The 23,754-nt window shown below is 44.9% G+C and overlaps 1 protein-coding gene across 8 annotated transcripts in view; it reads right to left on the bottom strand.

Moving 5' to 3' along the window:
* The window catches only part of KCNK10 (potassium two pore domain channel subfamily K member 10), a 137,790-nt gene that overhangs the window by 14,416 nt on the left and 99,620 nt on the right, over positions 1–23,754 (bottom strand). The window lies entirely within an intron of this gene.

Below are 23,754 nucleotides of genomic sequence, written 5' to 3'. Positions count from 1 at the left end.
TCGTTTCTCTTGTATCAACGGGAATGTGTTGGAAAAAAAACAAAAACAAAAACACAGCTGACCTGAAACACACTAAACAGACTAATGTTCAGATGACAAGAAAACAGCCACCCCCATACGCATTTGAGACAGACTCTAGCTTCTTCACCCTCCTTCCCTGCTGAAACTGTACACTCGTGACATACTTTTCTTTTGAAACACACACATGAGCCAGCACTGCGGTGCGTTCATGCTCTGTTATCCACCAGGGACAGACAAGAGTCTGAGTCAGACCAACAGGTTACTGCTAAATTGATAGGAGCTTCTGCAGGAGCCAGTCAAGAGAGGAAAGCCTTTAGATTGGGAATTAGACAGATGTTACCCAAAGGAATGGTGCCAGTGGATGAGGAGCATCACTGGCATTCCCCTAGAATGCACTCGGGACAACACTGGCATGGCCTCTGAGCTGAATAACCCTTACAGTCCTCTCAAAGCTCCCAGGACCGGCATGTAGATTGTCCTCAAGGGGCCGTAGCACCATAACCTGACCAAAACCATACACATCAGAGTGCATGGGTCTTTCTCCGTCACCTAGATTGATTTTCTGCAAAAATACACCACATGTAGGGCACTGGATATAGGAAACTTTTATCACGGGCTCTGTTTTCTATTCATTGCCTTCCTGTAAATTAGAAGGCAGAGAACCTCAGAGCACAGAGAGAACTTCGCATTCATATACTCAACAGAAGCCAAGAGGGGTTGAGAGACTAGCATAAAATGATTTTGCTAATTAGAGACAAAGCCAAGATTATAATTCTGATGTGATTAACTCCCAGTCAAGTGCTTACTGATGGAACCAGACTTCAAGTTACTCAACAATTTCCCAGCTCACACAAAGTCGCCAGAGTCCCGCTCCCACCTGCCCCCCTCCAACAAAATCAACCAGACTAACCCCCATGAAGAACAACAGACCATGCTGCTTCCCTCCTGGAAAGGAAGACTGGGAATAAAAAGTTATTTATTCTGTGATCTGTCCAGGAATTCCTAAGCTTCAGTCATAAGCAGTAACACCTCTGGCTGTCTCCCCAGGACAGAGCTGGTCAAGAGAGAGCCACTTAGATCAACTGTGGAAATGCCGGTCAAGAAGATGACTAGGCTTTCTATCCTCTCCCCCTTGACTGTGGGAGAAAAGTCAGTGCAGTCTCTTTATTGGAAAGTTCTAGGGATGCGGGAGGGCTGTCCGCTCTACTCCTGGCTCAGAAACATTCAACCCCACCTGCCTGGGGTCCCAGTCCCAGGTATGTTCAACACGACAAAATGGAGGACTTAGTTCAACAAATAAGAGCAAGTACAGTGGACAGCAGGGAGCCTGCTTCCCCCATCCCCCTGCCTGCCTCTCTGCATACTTGTGATCTCTGTCTGTCAAATAAATAAAAATTAAAAAAAAAAAGAACAAGTATAGTGGAGAACATTTATTTGCATGAATCTTAAATCAGCACTATGTATACTCCCGTTCTGAGATCAATATATTCCCTAAAAATGCACAGGAAAACGTAAGGAAATACAATCCTTCTTTATGAAAAGCAGTCATGTGATCCAACTCCCAAAAGGGCACTGAGTGTATAAAGTGGGAACAGGGAAAAATTATTTGATCCATGCTATTATATAGTCCCCTTCTTATCTCCTCAGAAAAGCCATCTGCAAAATATATACATATATATATAATTTACTGATATTGCTGAAACTGCAAATGAAAATTCCAGTTTTTTTTTTCATGAAAGTATCGTGACAAGATGAGTCACTTGAGAGCCATGGGAATGTCTTACCCATCCCATGAATTTCCAGGCTGAATATTAGAGCAGGACCTGGTGAGGGCAGTGGAGCCCCTCTGAGAATCCAGGAACTTATCTATTACTAGCCTAGTTTTGTTTATAGACATGTATAAAAATCCAAAGCCCCAAAGGAGATTTCACCATAGATCACATTAAATTAATCTAATTGCTGGCAGGGGGAACATCATTCTCCCCCTCCTCTCTAAACTGTCCTCCTCAAATGCATCATGAAATTAAATATTTGTGAGACACTTGTTAAGTCATAAATTAGGATGTGAACACAACTGTAATCCAAATGAGGCTGAGGCTGGCAAAGGAGGGCTTGCAAGTACGTAGAGAGTTGGAGACATTCCTGGGCTCCCTGAGGTGGGCGGAAGGGATGGCAGCACAGGACAGGATTTGTCTGGTGGCAGGGAGGGAGCTATGTAACAAAGGAGAAATAATGGTATCTAAAATGGGTTATCTGTTGGAGAGTTTATTGGCAAGGTAAACATTTCACCACCACTCTCCTCACCACCCGAGGCAAAGCTCGGCTTCTTCTTTCAGACATCCTAGGGTGATGTTCAGTGAATGCTTGGAGAATTCAATCATGGGGGTATTTTCGGGACTTAAGAAGTCAAGTTTCGTGTGTGTGTGTGTGTGAGTGTGCGCACGCGCGTGTGTGCATGTATGTGTATGGAAACGTGTATACCCATACTTCACTATAAAAGGAAGAGATGTGGACATAAAGTTTTAGCAATATATAGTATTCTGGATACCCATGTTTTTGCTGCCCTCTAGATATTAAAACAGAACAAAAACAGTTACCTTAATTGAACACATTTTCCAGATGGAACCACAAACCATCTTACACGTCATCCAGTGATCTTTGGGCTTCTTATGGCCATTAGCCCCACAACTGTGCACTACCACTTGCAAAAGGGTGTTTAGGAATGTGGAGTCCAAGGTTAGACAGCCTGAGACACAACCCATCCCCACTGCTATATAGCTGGGTGACCTCAGGCAAGTTTCTCCCCCTCTCTGTGCATCAGTTTCTTCCTTTATGACATGGACATCAAGAATCCACCTCACAGGATTGTTTGGAAGGTTAAATATGTCTGTAAAAGTATTGCACACTGCTAAGTGCTCAGGGACTGTTAATGATTATCTTTGATGTAGAACTTCAAATGTTTTCTCAGATGTGGACAGTCCCAGATTTAGTATCACCCTTAGCTACTGAGGAATGCTCCCTCATGTCTGGCTTAAGATAATCTTCGTGTAGCTTCAGGAAGTTGCTGTTAGTTGTCGCTTCCTGGATACATTATCTCATATAATTACTTCACTGTTAATGAGAAAAAGGTCCTCATTCTCTCTTGGTTCTTCTGTGTTGCCTCTAGGTTGAGCTCTCAGACAGTCTCAGCCCACAATCTTGAAAACTCTGCCTTTCCATTAATTTCCGCCGAGTTCTTCGTCATCCTTCCGAGACTGCCAAGAATTGTAGACAATGTTTGCGATGTCAGGAACCAGCTAGAGAGAGGCACATACCTCACTTTCCTTGCCCTCTCCTCACCTCCCCCTTCTCCCCACCACGCCACGTACAGAAGTGTGCTGTCTTTCCAGAGAGGGGTTGCTAAGCAAAATCACACTGCTTATTTACCAGTAAGCAGAGCAGCTAGCAAAAAGCTTTGTGAGAGCCCAGATCTGACTGAGCTAATGTGTCCTTGGGCTAACAAAACTGTTATCTAGGAAGAGATGGTTCAATACAATATTTAGGCAGGAGGGACAGGATGGTTGCGCACATCTGTCCAAATCTTGTTTTCACACTTTGTTGATTAGAATAAACGATGTGTTCTTTCCTTCTTATGCAAATAGCATTATGCAAAATGATTTCCTGCCTCCGGATTGGCACTAACTGCAGGAATTTTCTAAGAACTCAAAACCCACCTCCTGTAGAGTTCATTCTGTTGTCACGACTCTATGTGCAATTATTCCAAAGAGCAAAACAAACTTCACAAACAGAGAGCGGAGAGCCAGCTCGAAGAGGTCTCCTCTGAGAGAGGGATGTACGTGCTCACACTCCTAGAAGTGTTTACTTGTTTCAGACCTCAGAGGACTAAACCACACAGCCAAATCTCATTAAGCAAAACGCCCTCCCTGAGTTTGCTTGCTTCCACAATCTTATTTTAGAGAATGAGTATATTTCTATTCATTTGTGGGCTGGTTCTTTATTTCGTTTTTGCCCCTCTAATGTCCATTCTCCTTTTCACCTCTATGTGATTTTTTAGAATTCTGAGATTAGCAATCCAGATTGTTGTGTCTGTCTGAGGAAACTGCTTCTCTGATGTGGTTTTTAGCCGGGACCTTGGAGAGGTTATTTAATGATAAGGACACTGCATAAAAACCCTACGACAGGAGCTACATGTGCAGAGCTCTGCTTTTGGTCTGGTTCGGTTTGGTTTTTGTTGAAATGCAAACACATCACCATGGTAATACAATTGAACTGAGAATAATTTCTCAAAGTGGAAAGATAATAGGAACTGCCTCACAGAAGAATTGACTTTATTTTCTGATATTAGGATGTTTGCCACACAGATTTCTTTTTAAGAGGTCCAGTTCCAACAGATAGTTTCAACGTCACAGTAAACAGCTACGTAATACCAGCAATTCTATATACCATGAGGACAGTTTGTAAACACCATTTGCCTATAATCTCCATGGCAGAGACACTGTAAACACACATTAGTAAGAATCATGCAGCAAAATCTCCATGGAGCCTTTGGAAAATGTCCTCCTCAAAAGCTGAAGACACAACTGTATTTTGTTTCTATTCAGCTGGATAGCTGAGTTCACACACACACCAGGTTTTGTCTGAGCCACACTGCAGCATCTCACAGATTATTGGCCCATTTGGGGTTTTGTTAGTATCACCATGCAAAGTTTTTGAAAAAGCTTTTGGGTAGATAAAATTAAGCCATTTTGGTCACTAAGATGCCAATGTAGATTCACCTGGGATAGAGAAAAATTAAAATCCACAAGTAATAGAAATTCTCAGCTATTCTACTCCAGGAACACTTTCATTAAAATCTTTAAAAGTTTTCTGTTCTAAAATTCAGTGGCTTTTAGGATTCAGAGATAATACTCGATCGGAACACCAGAGTTTGTGCTCAGAACACCAGAGTATGTGCTCAAAATACAACCTGTTAATTCACTCAGTCCATAATTTTTAAGGACCTTTTACATATCAGGGGCTGTGCTGGTTGCAAGGGACACAGCAGTTTTAAAAAAGAGAGCAAAGTTCCTTCTTCACATACTGGAAGGCTAGTGGGTGAGGCAGCATGGGAACCTGTGAGTCTTTGGCTGAAAGCAGGCTTTGTGGCGCTGTCCATGGTGTCCAGCCCTGGTCTAACTATTGAAGGCAACCTAATGACATCCCACTGATTCAAAATATCACCTGCGAGAGAAAAAAGAAATATTCTCGTAGTTCTGGTATGTGGAATACAGAAGCATGCCAACCATCATGGATGATCTTTGGGTCTCTGTTAGCTAGGCATTCCGAAACTGGGTCCCAGGGCCTGGAACAACTCAGAGGCAATCACACCAATGCAGGAAACACCCACATGTAACCTGGGCTGAAGAATGGTCCTTCTCTTCAGCTGAGGTTTGGAAAGCAAGCCCATGGAAAGGAGAGGAGGCTGGGCACACCTCCTTATGAGCCACTTCAACAGACTAACTCCTAGCAACCGCAACAGATACCCCACCTAGCGGCTCACCTATCCAAATTGTAAACTGACCTTACCTGGATTTTAGCAGCATAAGGAACAATGCGTCCACCCCCAAATGCCCTCCCACCGTCATATATAAGAGCACACAAGAGTAATACTGCAGTAACAATGCTACACACACCTGAAGCTGCCTCCCTCTTCTCTCCCCATGGCTCCCCTCCCTGCTAACAGGGTTCAAGGTCATAGTTCATTGGCCAAGCAATCTACAATAGCCAGGGAAACAAGATTCCACCACAATGTTCTTTCTCGTGCAGGGGACTCCCCCTGCTTTAACACACATGGCCTCTCTCCAGTCTTACTCTGACCCAGGAACTGAGCACTCCACCTCTTCCTCTCCCTTTCTTTTGGGAACAAGCTGACCTCTAGAAGTGGCCTCATGATTTCCTAATTCTGGGCCTGTTATTAAGAAACCTATTTTTCAAAAAAAAAAAAGAAAAGAAAAGAAAGAAAGAAAGAAACCCATTTTTCCACAAATATAAAACATATTCTCCGGTGTTGAGAAAATATAGTAATACTAGGCTTCAGTACATCATCTCCTTTGTCTTACTTGTCAATCAGCTCATATCTTGGGTGGAAAAAAAGAGATGCTATTTATTTGGCTCCTTCAAAGACCCCCACCATCTCAATTCTCTTCTCCATAGTCCTCCTGGTACCATGTTTTTTTTTTTAATGTTAGTAACAGCTCAATAATTACTTCACCATGAAGAAGAAAAAGGTCAGACTGTGTTCAGTGGGGTAAGTTCTCCTCAATGAAAGGTGAGTTCCCTTCCTGACACTGTAGCCCCCTCCCCCCACCAAGAAGGAACACATATAATGAAAGCAGAAAGGAATGGAAATTACAATGGCCTGTCCTAGAAGGAGATGAGGAATGGGGGAAGTCATTAAGGTAGGCCAGGCCCCAGTTGAGACTCTCTGAAGGGACAGGACCTTCCACAAAGACAAGACAGGCTGAGGGAGGACCTTGGGAAGCAAGAGTCCTAATGCAGCCATGTAACACACTGAGTAAAATAAGTGGTTCACTGGGGATTATCAAGGAGACTCTGACTCCTCCTTGTCCTTCCAGGCCATCTCCAAGCCATGTCCTTGTTCACAGGAACCAGCATCCAAGGGTACCCAGGAAGTGTGGGAGAAAAGAAAGCCCCATACCTCCATTCTCAGCAATGAGCAGCCCAGAGAAAAGGTCCTGGTGAGCTTCTGGAGGGCTGCCCAGGATACCTGTCTCCATGCCCAGGAATCAAGGTTAGTGACAAAGAAGCATGCATTTTCTGTGACCTACTATTTATTTTGCCTGTTAGTAGATTTGGAGAAAGCCCCCAAGATCAGCCAGATTTAGGTCAATACCTTAAAAACCCACATGGGTATCACTGAGTCAATACCTGGGCAAATCCCTGGGTTTTACTGGGGATGTGGCTAGCAATGCTCTCCAAGGGTCACACCACACCTTTCCTTCTTTCTAGACAAATACTTTTTAATGAAAGCACACAGGGTTGCTCACCTTCATAAAACTATACACAATAATGAAATAGACATTAAGAAATTATATGGGGAAAAGATGTGGCAACTAGAAGAGAAAGAGGCAATGAGATGCAAGAAAAAAAAAGTCCATGAGAAGGATGAACACATAGAAAAAGACTTTGAGTATATAAAGCAGAAATGAAGTCACAGTTTGAGGGTCTAGAAGTTTCCTGGAGGTACAAGAGGGCTGCCCAGACAGGCCTGCACGGAATTGTTTGCAAGACAGAAAGCAAACAGCGAGAAGATAGAAAGAGATACACCTGTGCTTTCCAGTTAGACTGGGAACAGAGAAGTTTAAAGAAGAATGAAACAGAGCTTCACAGAAAAATCACTCAGAAATTAATCCTAAACTAGGAAGACTGGCCTTTGAGGCAGCTTGATAGAAACATCCAGATCAGACAAGATTTCTTTAGCAGAAAATTTTCCAAGCCTGTGAATGGAGTAGAATTCTGTAACTTTTCTGTTCTTAAATTCAATAAATATTTATTGTGCACCTACTGAGCTGAAGTCCCTGAGGAGAAAACAGAACAGCCCTCCTCCCCGTACAGAGGCTGAGGCACACCAGCGACTCCCTCTCAGCCTCCCCAGTGCAAAGACTCAAGCACGCATTCCAGGCTCCCCAACCACAGAGACCTAAGTCATAGGTCTGAGACCAAAGTCATACTCTGACTCAGACACTAGTGAGACAGGTGACAGGTTTGTTCTTGGAGTATCCCCTCTATGGTTTTCTGTGTGTTTTCCTCTTTTCTCTCTCTGGTATCCTAAGGCTATCCCTAGGGAGGAGCAAAGATTCCCAGAGACATCATTGCAGAACCACTTTCTTCTCTGCCACAGACTCATTAAGACTGGGCTAAGGTTAGAGACAGAGAGAAGGCAGGATGGCCATACAGCTTGGAGAGGAAAGAAGGGTGGAAGGGGCTGCCTCTTCTTAGGGTCTTCTGAGTGGCATTAGCAGAACCTGCTGTCTGGAGGGCCAGGGGCGGGGAGGAAGGGGTGAGAGGCACAACGCTTCTCTCAAGTGGACACAACTCCCTCGGCACCTGTGCCCAGCCCAACTCAAAGGGGTCCTGGTTCTTCCTAAGTCTCCTGAACTGAGATGGAGGGACATGGACCCTAAACAGGAGGGAGGCGTGGAGTGAGAACTTTGCCCCCAATCCAGGTGGAACTGGACGGCACTAGATGGAAGCTTCCATGGGGCAGTGACGTGACAGGCAGCAGCGGACACACCATCCATAAGGAAGCAGAGACCATGTGGGTTCCATCCTGGGGCTGGTGGCCACAGTGATGGGATCAGATCACATTTCCAAGGGCAGTCACAAGGGTGGTTCTAGAAGCAGCATCTAGGGCCCAGAATCACGGGCCGAGATGGGGGGAGCAGCAGGGCCAGCTTCTATCTGTGCCAGTCAGAGAAGGCAGTGGCTTCCTCTGGAACCAGTTCTGTGGCATGATTTGGGTCATTGTTCTTGGCTGGGTACCTCCCATGTCTGGGTCTCCATCCAGCCCAGGGATTCAGTAGCTATCTAACACCCTTAAAAAAAATTTTTTTTTCTGCTTGAATTATCCATTAGTTGGTTTCTCTTCAATCAGCTAAGCTGCCTGCCTGCAGGTGCCTCTCCTGGAGGTCAGGGTAAGCCGGTCTCTGCCTCCAGCAGGCAGGTCAGGGACATGGCCTCAAGGGGTCCTCATGACAGGCAGAGAACTCTGAACTCCAAGACCAGCCCGAACCTGAATGTGACATGATATATAAATGCTTGGGCAATCTCCCAAGATTTCTAAATCTTCAGAGAAGTCCTGCCAGAAATGACAGCTAGTTTTCAGCTGTGGTGTGGAAGGGGCTGAAAGCATTCCTGGGAAGGAGAGTTGGAGAGAGCAGGATCAGACCCTGGGCCAGCTGAGGCAGAGGGTCCGGCCCCTGCAGGAGGGGACCCGTGGCACCGCCCAGAGAGGCTGCTGGTCAGCGCAGAGACTGACAACCCAAAGTGAACAGGGAAGACACGGGCTGCAGCCAGGACGGGGCACACGTCAGGGACAGCCCCCCGCAGGCTCCAGAGGGCAGAGGACTCTGGGAAGGGGGCTGTGGTGGGGCCCGCTGGTTGCCAGTGCAGCTGCATTTGGGGCTAAAGATGCAAAGAGAAAAAATTCCTAAGTACAATTATCGACATGTGAACAGTAGATCTCTTTGGACGATGGGTCTTTATGTGATTTTATTCTCTTCTTTGTACTCTGTTTTCCAAAGTCTCTACGATGGCCATGTTGTCTTTGTCATCTTTGCAACGAAGGAAAAAGGAAAGGCTGGAAGGGAGAGGGATAAGGAGAAGAAAAGGGAGAGAGGCAACAGGGGGGACCGTGCTCCTGAATGTTGCGTGGCTCTCTTGAGAAATCCCACCAAAGTCTTTGACAAGGCAGCCTGTCTTTTCCTTTGGGAAAGAGATGATGGCCATGCCCTTGAGGGAACACTGGAAGAGAGAAGGAGTCTATACTCCCCACAGGAAAGTGAAGAGAGGGGCCTTATCTAAGCCTTCAGGACCCCAGGGACAATTTGCCAACAGCGGCGATGGCCGCCATGAGGACATGGCCTTGTTCCAAGGCGGTAATTGCATCCTGCCTGCTGTCCTGCCACCTCCTCATCCCACAGGACGTGGCCACCCCCTTCCTGAGCAGAAGTGCCAGGGAGCCCCACTGTTGGCAAGCAGCCACTGGCCTTCTCCGTCTTGCCTATAATTGCAGATCTTTTCGCAGCTTATTCGCTAAAGAGAATGAATCAGTTACTAGGGCTCACAGTCTCGTGTCATGCTTCTGTTCTGTCTGCTGGGATGTTCTTCCCCTTTCTACACATGTCAAACTCCTGTTGGCTCCTCAGAACACAATTCCACTTTTGCCTCTCGCAGGAAGCCCTCTCCCTTCTGGCGGGAGTGTCCCATCTCCTCCGGCTGTCTCTGGTCCCGGTGCGTTCCCCAGTCAACCGACCCGTGCGTCCCCCATTTGCTGTCCAACTTCATGCTGTCTCCCTGTTCAATACAACGACTCCCTGTCGTTGTACTGAACATGCAGTGTGTCTTTCTACACTTGCTGCCTCTTTGTTAGCACCCAGGGAAAGCAGGAGAGCAGCTGCTGAAGGGAAGCTAAAGTACGAAGGACATAAAATAAAACTGTTGAGGCACCAAGAGATACACTGTCAGGGTTTTGTCACGTCGGACGCTAGAAGGGGAACATATTATACAGAGACCCAGATGATGGACATACACACACGTCACACGGTACATGTTTGCAGGATAAAACTGAATATTAATAGCATGGAACTGTCTCAGTGGGAGAGTCCGGACTATTTGAACATGGCTATTTACACAAGGATAGAAATTATACGCATGTACTCCTGAAGTTACATAGGAGCTCCCTGGTTGGCCTTTTCCCCGCCTTACAACCCCATTTAGAGTATCACACTGTAGGAGGTGACTGGAAAATCTGTGAGGTGTTTTTGGTCATCACACCGATCAGAGGGGCCCTCCTGGCCTGTGGCGGGAGGGGGCGAGAAGGTTCAGACACCCTGTCTGTGAGAGCCGGTGCCAGACCAGACAACAATCCCAAATTTTGTGTGAGTTTTGACTATCCCTCTGAGGAAACTTCACGTTTATACTTACCTGACCCGAGAACTTAACTCCCTTTCATGTATAAATATACATACATGCACGCATGTGCACGCAATTTTTTTTCAGCATGATTTCAATATAGGCTTTTATAATTTATAATTTTTTATTATTTATCATTATTTTTATAATTTTTATAATTTTATAAGACTGTGACTCCAACCTACATTGCAAAAAGGCTGAACTTTGACTAATTGGAACCCTGCTGTGAATTGTTCTCCCTTCTGGAAAAGGACATCATTGGGAGGGGGACATCCCCTGTGGCATCTTCGTCACTGGGAGGACACACCTGAGCTGACCCACGTCTGGAGCGGAGGAACTCACCGCTCTGGTGGCTCCCAGAGGGTTTCACGACCAAGTGTCTATGACTAAAGCGTATTATTTTATTCTAAATGGCCTACCTTTTATCTCTCCTTCATATTGGAGCTGGAAAGTAATATTGAAACTGGCAGAATGAGAGGCGTACATCAGTTGCATTCTCCTTGAGGTTCATTTCAGTGTTGTAAATGGGCACCAAGGAACACTTGCTATTAAAGAGGGTGTTGGGTATGACGGGGTTGAAAAGCAACGGATGAAAGTCAACTGTACATCGTATTCGAGGTCGACTCGAAGGGTCTGTAGAATTTCACTTATGGGTATTGCCTGATGAGGCAAAAGTCCCTGGTACATAAATACCATATGCCATGCGCAATAAGCAGTGTCAGGGGACAGCATCCCTACTGGACCACCCTCCCGTCAAAATAATGGCAATTCAGAGGTTAAGCCCAGGACATTTTTTTTTCCATTGACATTTATTGGCACATGATGCGACCTTTGGTTTCCAGGTCATCTTCCCTACCAAAATGTATGACGATGCTCATTCACTCACTCATCAGGTATGGACTACGGGTGCCAGGAGCTGGGCTGGAGACTGTGCTGAGGAGCAGACAGGACAGGGCTCCCCAGAGGCTCTCAGGCTAACGGGGACGGCAGGCATCAGACATGTAACTCCAATTCGGGAAGATGAATGTTATTCTAGGGGTGTATAAAGTGTTATGGGAATGCCGGGTGCTGACCTCATTCAAAAGTCAGAAAAAAGGGACGCCTGCATGGCTCAGTCGGATAAGCATCTGCCTTCAGCTCAGGTCATGATCCTGGGGTCCTGGGATCGTGTCCCACATCGGGCTCCTTGCCCAGCAGAGAGCCCGCCTCCTCCTTCTGCCTGCTGCTCTCCCTGCTTGTGCGCTCTCTCTCTCTCTCTCTCTCTCTTTCTCTGACAAATAAAGAGTCAGAAAAACCTCCCTGAAGAGCTGACATTTACCCTCAAAGCTGGAGGGTGATGGGGACGGTCCAAAGCACCATAAATACCCCATCCCAAGATGAGATCAAGGCACATTCAGTGTAGACACAGGCCTTTTGGCTTTCCCCTTCGGGAGCAGAGATATCGCCCCCAAATACAGCCCTCAAGGACCTCACTCCAAGAAATCACGCTGGCCGTAGCTTTTTTTTTTTTTATTTTGATACAAGCTTTTCACAAAATATGGTTAGTCAGTTCACCTTTTTGTTGCTTCCCTAGTAATAAGAGAAGAATTTGAATTCAAGACATTTCTAGAAATATTATTAACACTAAAGGCATGTGATCATTTTTTTAAAAAATAGAAAAGGGATAGGAAGCAGTGTGCCCACTCTTCAGACAGGGCGGCAATCTCATCAGTCCTCAAACTGCCCCCCACAGTGGCTCCCAGAAGCAGGTGTCCATGGTTACGGGGCCATCTGGACAGGTCCTTTTCCTCCTCTTCCCTGGAGAAAAGGTTCCCAAGCCTCCAAAAGAAGGTAAAAGAGAAATGTGCCTCATAGAAATACAGAGCCCAAAGCAGCAGAGGCAAGAAGCAAACGGCGATGTCAGAAAAAGGACGAAAGCCAAAGAAAGTGGCCAGACCCCTGCGAGAACGCCATATGGCCTGGATAGGTCTGCGTTTTATTTTAAATGTTGATACTTGCTTTCTCGTTAGCGTTGCTGCCAACTCTGTTTCAGTACTCAGTAAAATTCATTTTTAAAAACATCACACAGAAGCTCTCTGTACTCTATTCTTAAAATCATACATAAATTCCTATCCTTTTTTTAACTGCATGCTATATGGCCCCGTTCCTTGTTCAGACTACACGGCAAAGCGGTGTTAAATTGGAAGGGAAAGTCCTGTTGACTGATCGGAGATGCCCAACACATTTGTTTGTACCTACTCCGCAGGAAGAGGTAACCAGCCTGTTGGGGGGGACGGGGGTGCAGATAAGTAGGCAGCCAAATAAATAGGCTCATGTAGAAGGACTATTGATGTTTCTGTTAAATTCACTACTGCTGGGACACCTGGGGGGCTCAGTCGGTTAAGGTTCCAACTCTTGATCTCAGCTCAGGTCTTAATCTCATGGTTGTGAGTTCAAGCCTCACACTGGGCTCCATGCTGGGTGTGGAGCCTACTTTAAAAAATAAACAAAACAAAACAAAATAATTCACTTGTGCCAAGGAACAGAAACAACTAACAGAGAGGATCTCACTCCATCTAAACAAAGCCATAGCAGCAAGCGCATAGGATCTGAACAGGAGAGACAGGGCGTGGCACAGCAAGCCCATTTTGGTATTTGGGGGCCAGGTGTCTTTTGGGAAGAAAGTCTGGGAACATTCTGATGCTTTATTAAAAATATGAACTGGCCCTTGTGTTCAGGGTCTAGGGAAAGCACACACAAGCTGAAAGGCAATCAGCATGTAGCTAAAATAAATTCTTTTTCATTCTTTGACTTTCCTTTTACTGGAATCTACATACGTGATGGGATGTCACGGGTACGTCAGCACATACATTTACAGCCTATTAAGTGCACCCAAAGATGCAGAGCTCAGACAGAACAGCAGGGGCACACTCAGAACTTTTGTATTCTTTCTCTGAGTCCTGGCCGAGGCATCTTTTCTTTGTAGGACAATGTCTGATAACGAGCTTTGTCCCAGACCCAAACCCTCCTGCCTCTCAGATTCCCTCTGTTACTGCTGCTCCCTAAACTCCTCCAGCCCATGCACCTCCAAGCCCATTCCCAAGAAGGGTAGGACTGAGGGCAGCATCAGCAAGCATCTCTTCTGCATTCAGATTTGTGGGGGTGCTGCACGGCCTGTGCACCCTGGGTGCATAGAAAGGAATCTGGTTCATCTCCCCTTCTCCAACCATTTCACAATCCCTGTAAGTATTTACTGAAGTATGGATGCCTCCGAAGTGCTTAGTGTTGAGCAGGTATGGCAAGGGTACGGGAAAAGAAAAGAAAAGGCATAGAAGTTCTCCATTCAAGGCCTGTATGCTTTTCTTTAAAAGAGCAACCCATCGTTATGCAACATAAGACAGGTGCTGCCCTGAAGGTGTGTGTGATGTCAAACACAAGCTAGAATTCACAAGTCCCTCCTCTGGGCCCTCATCACTAATGACACACTTGTCCTGACAGGAGCAGATTTACTGAGCACTGACCAGGTATCAGGCAGGCTCTCAGGCATCAACTAAGTAGGAAAAGAGGGAGCTACTACCTTAACCTCATTTTTCAAATAAAGAAATGGGCGCAAAAAATAGGCACATAGATCAATGGAACAGAATAAAAGACTCCGAAATAAACCCACAGTTATATGGTCAATCAATCTTCAACAAAGGAGGCAAGAATGTCCAATGGGCAAAGACAGACACTTCAGCAAATGGTGTTGAGAAAACTGCTACCTGCAAAAGAGCGATCCTGGACCACTTTCTGACACCACGCACAAAAATAAACTCAAAATGCATTAAAGACCTAAACGTGAGACCTGACACCATAAAAGTCATAGAGGAGAACACAGGCAGTAATTTCTCTGACATCAGCCACAGAAATATTTTTCTAGACAGGTCTCCTGAGGCACAGGAAATAAAAGCAAAATTAAACTATTGGGGCTTTATCAAAATAAAAAGCTTCTGCACAGTGAAGACAAATAATCAACAAAGCTGACAGGAAAATAAAAAACAAAACAAAAACCTGAAAAGACAACCTATAGAATGGGAGAAGGCATTTGCAAATGACATATCTGATAAAGGGTTAGTATCCAAAATATATAAAGAACTCATAAAAATCAACACCCCAAAAAGAAATAATCTAATTTAAAAATGGGTAGAAGACACGAAGAGACATTTCTCCAAAGAAGACATCCAGATGGCCAACAGACAGATGAAAAGATGTTCAATATCACTCATCATCAGGGAAATGCAAATCAAAACCACAGATATCACCTCAGACCTGTCAGAACGGCTAAAATCAACAACATAAGAAACAACAGGTATGGCGAGGATATGGAGAAATAGGAACCCTCGTGCACTGTTGCTTGGAACGCAAACTGGTACAGACATTATGGAAAACAGTATGGAGGTTCCTTAAAAAATTAAAAAATAGAACCACGATCAAGTAATCACATGACTGAGCATTTACCCAAAAAATACAAAAGCACTAACTAAGGGGAACATGGATCTCTATGTTTATAGCAGTATTATTTACAATAGTCAAATTATGGAAGCAGCCCAAGTGTCCATCGATGAATGGATAAAGAAGATGTAATGTGTACACACACACACACACACAAACATACACAATGGAATATTATTCAGCCATAAAAGGGAATGAAATCTTGCCAGTTGCAACAATATGGATGGAGCTAGCAGGTACAATGTTAAGCAAAATAAGTCAGAGAAAAACAAATATCATGTGATTTTACTCATATGTGAAATTTAAGAAATAAAGCAAATGAGCAAAGAAAAAAACAGAGAGACAAACCAAGAATCAGGCTCTTAACCGTAGAGAGCAAAGGGATGGTTCCTGAGGAGGGGGGCAGATGGGTGAAATAGGTGATGGGGATTCAGTAGTACAGTTGCCATGATGAGCGCCAGGTGTTGCAAGGAAGTGCTGAATCCCTATATTGTATACTTGACACTAATATACTACTGTATGTTAACTATACTGGAATTTAAATTAAAAGCTTAATTTTAAAAATTTAAAAAAAAAAATTTAAAGAAAAAGGGGCATAGCCCAAGGCACATGGCCGGTAAGTGGTGGATCGGGGCTTAGGCACTGAGGCAGTGGCTCCAGAGGGAGGCTACCTGAGCCCGCATCTCATCATGGATGTCAGTCTTTATCTATGTCTGTTTCTTCCCGGGGAAGGAGGGTCTCCTGTGCCTCATCACATACCCCAGTGTTGAGAACCCAGAAGGCATTATTTGATAATGGCTTATTAAAGTGACCCGGGGAGAGGTAGGAAGGAGCAGCCACAATGGGAAGCCGGAGAATGAAACATTACAAGGCAGATAAAACAGTGTCAGAGCAACAGCAAGGCCAGGTGGACACCGGACGTCCCCAGCATGCAGAGACCCCAGTTGGCCTGGCGTCGGGCCGCCCTCCCTGCCAGCAGCTCTGTTGCAGGGCCGGAGCTGAGGAAGCACAACAGGGAAAAGCACAGGGACGCAGATGGAGCAGAGGGTGGGGAGCTAGGAGGGCAGGTGCAAGAGCGAGATGAGCCACAACGCACCGCCTCGCCTTTATGCCTCCAGCATGACCGGACGGCATCTGTTGGGGCAGCCAGGACATGAGGAGGAATCAGCGATTTATCAAATGCTGTCTCTGCAGCCTTTGAAAGTGGAAGAAAAAGAAAAAAAGCAGAAAACAAGTGCTGGCGAGGATGTAGAGAAATTGGAACCTGTGTGCTTTGCTAGTGGGAATGTAAAATTGTGCAGCATTGTGCAAAACAGTCTGGCTGGTCCTCAAACTGTTAAACATAAAATGACCGTATGACCCAGGAATTCCACATCTAGGTCTGGCTCAAAGGAACTGAAAGCAGGGACTCAGAGAGATATTTGCACACTTGTGCTCATAGCCCCATTATTCCCAACAGCCAAAAGGTGAAGCAACCCAAGTGTCCATTGGTGGTTGAACAGATAAACAAAAACCTGGTATATACACAGAATGCAATATCGCTGAGCCTTAAAAAGGATGGAAATTGTGACTTGTGTTACAACATGCAGGACTCCTTGAAGACATGACGCTAATGAAACAAAGCAGTCACTAAAGGACAAGTCCTGCCCAATTCCACTTATAGGAGGTCTCCAGAGTGGTCAAATTCTCAAAGACATAAAGTAGAACAGCAGATGCCAGGGGGCTGGGAGAGGGCAGAGTGAGGAGAGAGTGTCGGATGAGTACAGTGTTTCAGTGTGGAAGGATGAAAAAGTTCTGGAAGTGAGAGGTGGTGATGTTTGCACAACAATGTGAATGTTGTTAATGCCGCTGAACCGTACATTTTTAAATGGTGAAAATGGTAAATTTCCCACAGGAAAAAAAATATGCATAAGGAAAAACATTGAAGCAAGGTTCTAAATTATCCCACTAACTCCTGGGGTTACCTTAAATGAGAAGAGAACCTCTTTGAAACAGTGACTTTGGCCAAAAATGTTAATTCCGTGGGAAAACAAACAAACAAACAAACAAAAAACAGAACAACAAGGAAAAAGCGCTGATTTGAAAAGCCAGTTTTGCTCAGTCCCTTTGTACTCAACTTTTTTGAGTATAAGAATCCCTTTTAAACATTAGAAAGAAATTCCTCAATACCCACACAATAGAATGTTTTGTGCCCACTGATTGAATTCTTAATGATGATTCCTCCACGTGTGTTCGAAAAAGGGTAGTATATATGCTGAGGTGTACTATTTATTCTGTCTACCAGCCATGTTTGAAGCACAAAAAGTAATTCTCTGATCCTTTAAAATAGCACCTCAGGCCCCTACGAACCCACTGCCCACACGGTGAGAACTGCCCACAGGGTGAGAACCACAGTTCTGTGCTAGCAAGATCTCAGCAGTGAACTCCCAAGACACGGTGCAAAACCGTTAAGTCAAAAAGGCTGTGATGCACTAATGAAGCTCTTTGCAGAAAATAAAAAGCAAAGCATTTACGCCAGAAAGACAAAGTGTGTTTCCTCTAACAGGAATGCACATGTCCTAGGCTAGACTGAACTCAGCCAGCCCTGCCTTACACAGAGCTCTCAGAACCTGGATGTCTTCTAAACAATCTCCCTTTCCTCAAGCAATGAGAAATTTATCAATGACTACTGACATGCAATTGCTTAGAACTCACATTCGTTGCTGATCTGGTATAAATATGCTGATCATATACCCAGCACTGTGATGGGCAGACTCAGCTCGACAAGGGCGTTTCTCAATTTTAATTTGTTGTAAGCTACACTAGAGTGGGTTATTACTTGCTTGACTCACAGAGGTAGTATGAGGCTAAACGTGAAAAGAAAAAAAGAAAAACACTTTTTTTTTAACATTGACATATGTAACCAAAAAAGAGAAAAGAGTTCTATAAAAAGGCAAAGGATTATTACTCTATTATATCAGTGCCTTCCAGCGTGACCAAACTAGCCTGTGAAAATTGGTGATGATGGGTGAACATGGGAAATCATCATCCACCTGTTAAGCTGGTTTTATGAGACTAATAAAAAAAAAAGTGAGTCCTAATAAAATTCTTGCATTAAATTCATTAACTCAAAAGTACCTGGAAGCTTTATTTTTTAAAGATTGTATTTATTTATCTGATAGAGACAGAGAGATCACAAGCAGGGAGTAGGGGAGAGGGAGAAGCTGTCTCCCCGCTGAGCAGGGAGCCCAGTGCAGGACTCGATCCCAGGACCCTAAGATCATGACCTGAGCTAAAGGCAGACACTTAACCAACTGAGCCACCCAGGCACCCAGTGCCTGGAAGTTTTAGAAAAAGGTTACCATGTGGTAAATCTAAAGCATCACTGGACTTGCGGTGGCCCCAACATGCAGATATAAAGTGTCTTAATAATACCCCTGAGATTCTAGAAAGTGATCATGTGTTCAATGGGCAAGTCCTAACAGATAATGAATATCCATAAAAATCCTCCCCAGACTTTCCTCCACTGGATGACCATTGAGGAAAAGCTTCTTCTACAACATCTCTTGAGTTTAGGACTGAGTTAAATCCCCACTGAGAATTAAGGTCTTGGTGTCGGTTCCCTCAAACTCCACATTCTTAAAACCACTGAAGCAGAGTGTTGAGACAACCCCATAAAACCAGGAAAAAGAGAGCGTTTTTGAGGGCAAGACCAACAGTCTCAGATCACCAAGAGGCTTTGAGCTTTGTGTTCTTCTTATCGTCAACACTAAGTGAGTTGTATGAGTGGGCAGTGAGATAAAGAGCAGAGACTGCAGAATATCATCTGCCTGGAAACTTCTCTCTCGCAGGTGGCCCAAGATGAGGCAGCCATTGGGACAGCATAAGCCCCTCTTTTATGAGCTCCTCTCTGCATTAGTCACAAACTAGACATGAGCAAAGGGGCATTTAAATCCTAGGTGAGGGCGCCTGGGTGGCTCAGTGGGTTAAGCCACTGCCTTCGGCTCAGGTCATGATCTCGGGGTCCTGGGATCGAGTCCCGCATCGGGCTCTCTGCTCAGCAGGGAGCCTGCTTCCTCCTCTCTCTCTCTGCCTACTTGTAATCTCTCTCTGTCAAATAAATAAATAAAAACTTTAAAAATAAATAAATAAATAAATAAATAAATAAATAAATAAATCCTAGGTGAATGTCCAAGACAAGGGAACAGCAAGAAATAGATATTTGCTAATAGTAGGGAGATAGCACAGGTGCACAGAGAAGAATCAGAGGCTATTGTCCAACTCAAAGTATTGACAGATCATATGAGGTTGGAAAACCAAAACCCTTGGAAAGCAGAGAAAGATAAGGCCAATATTAACTTTTTCTCAACAAGCCATCTTGATCTGTCTCTAGGTCTTACAAAATCTTCCATGGAGACTCTTCTGAACCATCAGATGCCAACCCTACCTTACAAGAGAAAGAAGGAAGGAAGGAGAGTGGAAAGACTAAGTCTCTGCAAGCATACCGGGGCATGGCCACCTGCTTTGGAATCCTTGCTCTATTGCTTATGGGCTGGGTGACCTTGGGCAGGTCACAGAGCAGTCTAAGCATTCCAATCTCATAAGATTAAGAAGATGATAATGGTCTCTCTGGGAAGGCTGTAGTGCAGATGACTTTGGGTGAAGCTCACAACCCAGGGTCCCGCATACTGTAAACTCTTGAAGCAAATTAGTAACTCATCTCTAGACTTCGCTACGGAAGTGCCATAATACTCAGTCTGACCTCGACTAAATCCTACTGGCCAAATGACAAATCCAAGACTCTCTACAAAGGTCCTACACATAGGAGTTCACAAGTGATTGGCCATCCCTAAGTAACAATCAGATTCCCAGAAGCTACCTGCGATTAAAGCTTACCAGAGAGAGAAAGACTTTGTTAAAGCTGCCCTAAAAATGTTTAAATGTTAAATACTATGTGGGTAGTATTTTACATAGTTATATTTTAGGCAGAGTTTGAGAGCTTTAATGTTTATAGAAAAGAGTAAAACGCATTTTAAAAGCCATTAAAGCCTACAGTGATCTCAGATGGTAACAGGAAACACCAAACAGACACCAGTGAGCTCCCAAAGATGAACCAAGCGAGAGGAAGAATCACACATTCGATTGGTCCTTACGGGGTCAGCTAACATCAGTGCTGAGATGGTTTGCTTGCTAAAAAATGCCAGCCAGATCACTGTATGCATATCATCAGGGTCAGGCCCCAGGCATTTTCCTTCATCGGGGAGAAATGATCTTATGCCCAGAGAATAACATTTCTAAAGCTCTCTTTAAGGACCCATGTGAGAGAGGAGAGCTCTGGGCAGGAACGGCACCAACGCTGAAGAAGCAGTTAAGACCACTGGTAGGGACCCTGGAATCAAGTGGAAGATTTAGCCAGGGGAGCTGGGCCTGCATCTTGGGACCTGTGAGGCAACTGACCCCTCACATTTCAGCAGAGCTATGGCTTAACTGGGCCAATTTTGCCCCAAGGGGACATTTATTAATGTACGGAGAGGGTTTTGGTTGTCATAACTGGGGGTACTCATGGCCCCAGCATCTAGGAATGGAAGCCAGAGATGCCACCAGACATTGTACAATGCACAGTGCAGGGCTCATGAAAATAATCCAGTCCCAAGTGTCAATCATGCCAAGGCTGAGCAACCTTGACTTACAGGAAGAGAGAAAAGAGGGGGTCATTCATGGATTCACAGTCTGTCATTAACAGATGTTTGTAAGTGGGGTACCCGGGTGGCTCAGTCGGTTAAGCAGCTGCCTTCCAGTCAAGTCATGATCTCAGGGGCCTGGGATCGAGTCCCACATCGGGCTCTCTGCTCGGCGGGGAGTCTACCTATCCCTGTCCATTTGCCTCTCCCCCTGCTCGTGCTCTCTCTTTCTCTCTCTCTTTCTCTCTCTCTCAAATAAAGAAATAAAATCTTAAAAAAAAAAAAACAGATGTTGTGCAGTCTGGTTTATGAATGTCATTTATGGATTTGTCTCAAGTTCACATCCATGCTTATCATTAAAGCCAGACAATATCCTTAAACTAATTTAGAAGAGGCCTGCTTGATAAAGCTTTAAAAATATTTACCTTCCTTGAAATTGTTTTTAAAACGATTACCTCCCACCCCCTTCCAGTCCCTGAGGAAAGTAAGAAAGCAATTGTTCACATTAAAACCAGGATCTTCTCTCTGATCAAAATTAACCCACATGATCCACGTAGCATGAATTCCACTGAGTTATGTGTCAGGAATTTTCAATACAGTATACACCAGTGTAGGTGTGATACAGAGGCAAACAGACACGTACATGTATGTGCACACACACATACACACACACACTCACACTTGGGCACTCTCAGCCCACCACCTCGCCCTCCCCCCGCCCCTTTAGGCTGGTGTGCATAACTAATACTGGATGAATGTCTCCACTACTGGTAGAACCAGAAATTGTAGCTGAACCCACAGAGCTGAAAAGAATACCCAGTTTCCAAAACAAGAGCTTTTCTCTTCTTGAAATGACAGTTCTTTCGAGTTAAGCCCGTTGCCCCCGGGGGCTAGCTCAAAGAACACTTGCAAGTAACAGAAGGCTCCTGCCATGTGTGCCCTTCAGAGTCCTTCCCTGACTCATGCCAGGCACATGGCAAGGGCCCCCAGCAGTCCTTGGCTTCCACCACCAGCCCCTGCCTGCAATCCAAAGTGATTGATTAGCCCACTAATTGAACATCTTTAGCAGATTGAGACTGTCATCACCCCATCTTAAGCATCTCACAGCCTCTAAAGTCCCCAAACAATCATGGCACTGATAAGCCTAGGGTAATGTGTTATTATTTGTCAGCTACACCAAAGCTCCTTTGGCTCCAAATAAACATTTCTGCTATAACCATGGGGGGTAAGAGGCCAAAGAAGAAAAAGGGTGTCTCTTGGTTTTAAAGGTAATATCAAAAAAGCTTGCTGTTCAGCCAGATAAAGAGAGGCAGCTGCTTCCCGCCAGAGGCCAAAGTCCAGCTCAGAGCAAGAAAATGGGATCCAGTCCCAAATCTGACCAGGTTTCCTATACCATCCTATCAGGTGATACTCGGCCTGGCCCAGCAGAAGAGCCAGCCCACAGCAGGGAGAGGGAGAAGCTTCCCGCTTCCAAAATCTGCTTCAGAACCCAAGGCCAGCCTTATTTAAAATCCCAAATAATTATCTTCCTTGCTAACTGCCCAGATTTCCCTCTGGAAACCCAGGAAGAATTATTTTTACTTTATGTTCTAAAAATACTTATAAATCATCTCCATAAGTTAGCACGACATGCTCAAAAATCTTACACTCTACGTTGGTTTCCTAGCATGGATTAATATATTTGACAGTAAATATTTTTGGCCCACCTGGAAGAGGTTAAGGCAGGATTACTGGCTCAAGTCCAGGGTATACCCCCAACTCACAATGTGGATCTAGGCACATCATTTAACTAATCATGGGCTCCATTTCTCAGATGTGAAATGAGCCTCACAGAGTAGTGTTCCCCAAAGAGTGACCCAAAGGCCAACTGCACCTAAATTTTAAGGATGCTTATCAACCTAGAGTGGGGCACACAGGTAATCCTGGACATCACTTGTACTCACGCATTTTCTCATCCTGGAAATCACTTCCTGGAGCTCAAACAATGCATTCCAGGCCCCCTTTGTGGTTGGGTGGGGCTGAGTGATTAGTTGGAGCCAATGGGCCAAAAGACAGAAGCTCCTAAGGGCCAGGGTGCAATGCCCAGCTCTCTTCCTCAGCCTGGTGGGTTCCCAGGGTTACAGCAGCTCTTGCAAGGGTGGGAGAAAGATAGGATTGTTGGATACCCCAGCATAAGTTAGTCTTCCCTGAAAGATTCAAGGATCCCAAAGACCACCTGAGTTATGACAAGGAGGGACGAGAGCTTCCCTATGAGTGGTCTGTGCAGCTAGTAGTTGACTGGCACCTGACCCAGATGCTGTCATTTGTTTACCCCAACTTCTTCTTTGCTACCAGAATTCTCATTTTGTTCCTCATGGCAAGGTAGTCAGCCCCAGGAGATGAAGATGATTCCTCTGTGCCAAGGGTTCTGAAACTTTAGCAGGCATCAGAATCACCCATAAAGCTTGGTAGACACAGATTGCTGGACCCCAATTTTGGTAAGAATTTTCATTTCTAACAAGTTCCAGGAGAATACTGATGCTGATGGTCCAGGGAACCAGACTTTGAGAACCACGGGTCTCAATCAATGGATCCCATGCTTCTCTGTCAGATACGCACTTTCTTAACTTCCCTTGTAGGTGGGAATGGTCATACGACCCAGTCCTGGTCAGTGAGACAGAGGGAAGTCTGCAGGGTAACTTCTAGGGAAGGTTTTTCTCCCATAAAAGGAGACATGTGTCTTGCCTTAAATGTGACTGAGTGAAAACATGATATTTAGTCCTGAGGCAGCCATCTTGCAAACCATGTTGAAAAGATAATATGCCAAGGACAGCAGAGCAGAAAGAGAGAACAAAACATGGGTAAACTCATGTGGAGTTGTGATTCATAACAGGAAACAAACATTTGGTCTTCCTCCCATGACTGGCACAAA

The sequence above is a fragment of the Mustela erminea genome, chromosome 5, assembly GCF_009829155.1.
Source record: "Mustela erminea isolate mMusErm1 chromosome 5, mMusErm1.Pri, whole genome shotgun sequence".
Taxonomy (NCBI): domain Eukaryota; kingdom Metazoa; phylum Chordata; class Mammalia; order Carnivora; family Mustelidae; genus Mustela; species Mustela erminea.
The sequence above is the reverse complement of the archived record's forward strand: the minus strand, read 5'-3'. Positions and strand labels throughout refer to the sequence as shown.